We start from the raw sequence: 6,000 nt of genomic DNA, 5'->3' as shown, positions 1-6,000 counted from the left end.
CAATAGAGGAATCCTCCCTTCTAATGGTGGTCACACCCTTATCCGTAAAGTGACAATCATAACCCATCTCACATAATTATGATACGGACAATAAATTGTAACTTAACGAATCAACATGTAAAACATTAGAAATTGAATGATCTTGAGTTATAGAGATTTTACCAACACCAAGCACTTCTCCTTTTGAATTATCTCCAAATACTATTTTTCACTTGGACCTTCCATTTGGGCATAAGATGAGAACATACTCTTCTCTTCGGTCATATAATTTGTACATCTACTATCAAGCACCCAACTTGATCCACCAGAGGAGTATGCCTGCAAAATAAGTTTTGTTCCTTCTTTTAGGTCCCCAATTAGCATTGGAGCCTTGAGTGTTAGCCACTAGAATCTTAGAAACCAATAGTGATCTTTTCACATATATGTTTGGCTCATTTCCAACATAAGTGGCAACAACTTTACCAAGGTTGTTGCATCTCAACACATAGCTAGAGGACATGCTCTCTTGGGATGCATGGGTCTTGGGCTTGTGAGCATACTTGTTCCTCTTCGGCACAATTGGATTCTCCTTAACCTACATATGAGTGTTAGAAGCCTTAGGAGCTTGCTGCCTTGGTTGAGGTTGTGTCTTCTTCTTGTTGGTGATGTTGTGCTTCCAGACCCCGGAACCTCCATGCTTTGGCGCGGAGCCTCTAGGGTGTGGAACCTCTACGTTTCTGTGTGGAGCCTTCGCGTTCTGCATAGGCTGCACCTCACCAATGGTCTCCTTCTTCTCAAACCTGATGTAAGACACTCCATTCACCATCTTCCTTTCACTGGTCTTGCCACCCTTCTTGTGGCCGAGACCATCCTTGATAAAAGGATGTCTTCCTTGAATAAACTTGGGCTTCTTGCTTGCATCATCCATGCACCCACTAGCTATGATATTGTTGAGTCTTATAATTTCCTTCTTCATAGCTTCCATATTAGCAAGGTTAGTAGCACAAGCTTCTAAATCAACATTGTAGCATCTATCACAACCCTTGCTAGTAGATGCATTAGAGCTCTCACTTGCCTTCGTAGGATGTGAGGTTTTATCTCAAAGGATGCTAAATTGCTCTTCAAGCTCCTCATTTCTTGTCTTGAGGGCATTGTTCTTTTCTTGAAGAGTATTTAGGTCATCCTTTAGGGTAGCTATGACACTTTCCGTTTGGTCAATTTCCAAACGTAAAGTTTCAACCTCACTTCTTTCCGATGCAAGAGCTTTCTTGCAAGTAACATAGAGTTTCTCTTGTTTGGCAAGAGTAGCTTGAGTTCTCTCTAATTCATCTACCACTTTGGCTATGAAGTTTTTAGATTTTTTATCCATTTTACTTACCAAGTTGTTTACTTCATCATCACTAGATTCATCACTAGAGTCTATGTCGGATTCATCACTAGATGGAGGAGAGGGTTTAGGCTTAGATTTTGATTTTGATTTTACCTTTTCTCCTTTGCCCATGAGACAAAAGAGTGTAGATCTCTCCTCATCATCAGTCAAGTTGGTGAAGAGCTTTGGTAAAGAAGAATGCTTCTTGATAGTAATGGTTGCAACTTTCTTTGTTTCTTCTTCACTTGAGCTATCATCATTTGAATCCCATTCATGACCAATATGAGCTTGACCTGAATAGTTCTTCTTATGTTGGGTCTTGTCATCTTTCTTGTAGTGCTTCTTCTACTTGTCTTTCTTGTCCTCTTTGTTCTCATAAGGACAATCGGCAATGAAATGCTCCATGCCCCTACAATTATATCATTTCCTCTTTTGCGTGTTGGGAAATCTCCTCTTCATAAACTTGTACCCTTCTCTTTTCAACCCCTTCTTGTACTTCCTCATGAACAAAGCAACATCACCAATCCCACCAGAAGACACTTCATCATCTTCATCATCACTTGAGTCACTTGATGAATCAACCATCTCAACCTTGCTTGATCTTGATCTTAGTGGCTTGCTTGAGGTGAAGGCCTTGTTTTATTTGTTTGCCTTGAGAGCTACCTCCTTGACCTTCAGGTTCTCCATCTTTGCTTCTAGCTCTCCAAACTTCTTCCATTGTTGTATCTCCATCTCCATGAGCTCATGAGTGAGTATTCTTCCAAGGACATCACTAGGGATGAACTCTTCAAACCTCTTCTTCTCTCTAATCAATGTCACAAGAGTTGGATTTCTTGGTGCAAATGCTTCCAACATCACTTTTACAACATGATGATCATCCAAGTCATCCCCACCCAAGCCTCTAATCTTGCCAACTATCACCATCAACCTATCAAACATCTCTTGAGGGCCTTCTCCATCCTTGATAACAAACCTATTGAGTTGAGCCATCAATAGATCAATCTTGGACTTATTTACCTTACTAACTCCTTCATGTGCAAGGTGAAGGGTGTCCCAAATATCCTTAGCAATCTCCAAACCAATCACTTTGTTGTACTCTTCCGGGCTTAATGCACTTAGAAGAGCACTAGTAGCTTGAGCATTGCGATGTATCATGCGAATCTCTCTTAGTGTGGGATTTTAAAAAACCTACACACATAATATTCCACATCTCTAGATAGAGTCCAATAAGATAAGCCTTCATCATATGCTTCCACTTGGCAAAGTTAGTCCCATCAAATTGGAGTAACTTGCCTGCGTGTATGTTGATGTGAGTGTTAGTAGGTAAATTTATGGAATCATAATTAAAGGATACACTCGAATATGATCTCTTGGTGTTAGACTTGAGTGTCCTCTTTGGTATCCTTTGAGTATAGTACTCATCATCATCTCCATTCTCTGACTCGCTGCTTGGTTGTGGACTTGATTGTACCTTTCTTCTTGCTTTGTGTTTCTTCTCCTCCTTGTTCTTATTCTTGTCCCTTTGCTTGTCTCCCTTGGAGGATCCCTTAGCACCAAGCTTGAGCTTTGGAAGTCGCTCAAGCGCTACTGTGGCATCATCATCAGGAGCTTCGGGTTCCTCTTCACTAGGAACATCCTCAAAGCGGTCCTCTCCATCTTTCTCCGGTACCCTTTCTCTAGGACTTGCCATTTCCTCACACGATTAAGTGCTATCATGAGGAAACCTGCTCTGATACCAATTAAAAGGATCTAGCAAGTGACCTAGAGGGGGTGGATAGGCCTTTTTTTCTAAAATTTAATTAACTTATGAAAACAGTCAGAACACGGAACCTTCGGATTTGAACGCGGAGGTTTTGGGACTGAGCGTGGAACCTCCGGAGATCAGAGTATGAAATCTATCTACTGCAGAATTTAACAAATAAAAAATAGATCGAATGTAATACTAGCCTTCCCAGGGAGTATGTTGTGCTATCCAAACAGTTGGTTGCACCTAGAAGATGAGGAATTCATAGATCAGATGCAAACCCTAAAAATCAATCCAAATCATAAGTAATAGCAGCAACAACAGCAATCACAGTGAACATAAGGATTTATCCTGTGGTTCAACTCGCCACAAAGGGTTATCTATATCCACGTTGTTGAGATTAGCCACAAAGGCTATGGAGTCTCTTTCAACTCGCTCCTCTTCTCCAACATATCACCAAGGCAATAGGTTAGAGGGTTCCACTAAGTCACAAAGGATAATACAAACTTCTCGGTGCTCAACCACAGTGGATTGGGAGCTACCGGGTGACCGCTAGCCATCTAGGAGCCAAGCTCCAAGAGTAACAAACACACCAAGCGGCTAGGGCTTCACCAAGTGCATAAGAACGGAGGAGAAGGATCTTCTCAAGCTTTCTCACACTCTCTAGAGCCAAATCCCTCAAGGAATCACAAAGATTTGAGCAAGGGAGTTGAGAGCACCAAGCTTGGAAGAGAGAGAGAGCTTCAGTTTGAGTATGAGTGAATGAGAAAGAAGATGACCGTTGGGGGCGAAGAGGTATGGTATAAATACCACCCACGTAACCCACAAAATAGTCTAGTCAAACAAACCCCAGAGCCACCATGTTTGAGTGCGGAGGTTCCGCGCCGCGGAGGTTCCATGCAGGCCAGAGCAGATAAGAATTCAGCTCAACTGGCTTTTGGTGGCTGGGTTTATTTGAGTTGAAGATGGAGTTTTGAGCACTTGGTTCCACCCAGCACATCATTAGTATCCCCCTTGATAGTACGGCCTGTCCTATGACTCAATTTCAAAATATAAAATGAATTAAACTAGCTCTTGAAGCCGTTGCAAGCCATCGATTCAAGTTAGGGGGGGGGGGTCTCCTCCTTTGTTTCTTTGCATCCACGATTAAAGATATGTTGTCAAACACTTGTCAAAGTCATTAGTCCTTTAATTATGTGGTCAACATTACCAAAACCCACTTAGAGCTTGATTGCACTTACACCACCACGCGTGCTCGCCCACCACGCTAGTCCATTGCTGCTGCAGTCGCCCTCTGCATAAGTGGTTGCTGGAGACTCCATGAGATGGTGGCATGGCGCATGCGTGGGGATGGGAAAGGAAGGGGAAAGAGTGGGCATGCACAGGTGCGGGCGGTGTTGAGGCATCTGCATGAGTGGATAAGAAGCATCTCGAGAGCCTTAGGTAGATACCTTTGTTTTTTCTTTTCTTTTGATATAGTCCAGGGATAAGTGTGTGGATGAGAGGCTCGGTGTGCCTGTGCATGAAAAGGGGGGTGGAGAATTAGTGGACGAGAGAGCATCTGTATCCTGTAACCTTTCGTCGATTTTTGGCTGGTTCACACGCCTGCAAGTACACTGTGCTCTGCTGCCCGTTGAAGTCCGTGAAAGCGTTCACTTATTTCGGAATTTTTTTGAATCCCAAATGTGCAAATATTTGTTGGACAGAGGGAGTACATGTTTCTTTTTTTCCTTTCTTCTTATTATGTTTCTTTTTTCTTTAGTTTTTTTTATTTTTATTTCTTTTTTTCTAATCTTGATTTCATTTCTTTTCCTAATTTTATTTATTTGTTTTATGTTTTTGTCTCATTTTCCTTTTGTACGTTTCTTTTCCTTTTTTGTTTTATGTGGTCTTTTATTATTCTTTATCTTATGTTTTTATTTTATTCAATTTTACTCTAATTAATTGTTTTTCTTTATTTTGTTTTATGTAGATTTTTTCATTTTCTATTTTCATTTTACTCTAGTTTTTATTAATCATTTTCATGACATACTTTTTATATTTTTGGGTTTTATATTTTAATCATTTTCGGTAGCATTTTTTCTCTTTTGTTATTTGACTCTAATTAATTACTTCATTGATTTTATTTTTTATATTTTATGATATTTGTGATGTCCACGTAGTATACATGTGATGCTTTATACTGTATTTTGTGATGTCCGCGAGCACAAATGTGATATTCTATGATGTATTTAATGATGTTCAGTAAGCATACATTGATGTACTATGATATTTTTTTATGTTTGGTGGCATTTTTTATTCTTTTTATTTGATTCTAATTAATTACTTTTATTATTTTATTTTATATTTTTATGGTATTTGTGATATTCACGTAGTATACATATGATGTTTTATGTTATATTTATCGATGTTTGTGTAGTCTTAATGTGATGTTCTATGATATATTTGTGATGTTCGGTAGCATTTTTTCTTCTTTTTATTTGACTATAACTAATTACTTTACTAATTTTATTTTTAATTTTTTTGTATTACATGTTTTTTCTTTCTCTTATTTTTTTTCTATATATCTTGTTGTTATGTTCACATAGTATATACATATGATGTTCTATGATGAATTTTGAGATGTTCATATATTATACATGTGATGTTCTATGATATATTTTGTGATGTTCATGTAGTATACTTGCGATATCCACTTAGTATACACGTGATGTTCTATGATATATTTTTACACTATCTTATATAAACGAGATGTTCCACAGTTATCTTTAGTTACCGATGACATGTTTTATGATATATTTTAGATTGTTTATTTAAATAGTATTCATGTGATCTTTTGTTTAATTTTCCTCTATTATATTAATGATTTTTTATTTTACCATTTTTTATGTTTCATGATGTTATTTCG

Source organism: Miscanthus floridulus, chromosome 18 (assembly GCF_019320115.1).
Source record: "Miscanthus floridulus cultivar M001 chromosome 18, ASM1932011v1, whole genome shotgun sequence".
Taxonomy (NCBI): Eukaryota; Viridiplantae; Streptophyta; class Magnoliopsida; order Poales; family Poaceae; genus Miscanthus; species Miscanthus floridulus.
This window is presented reverse-complemented; position numbering follows the sequence as displayed.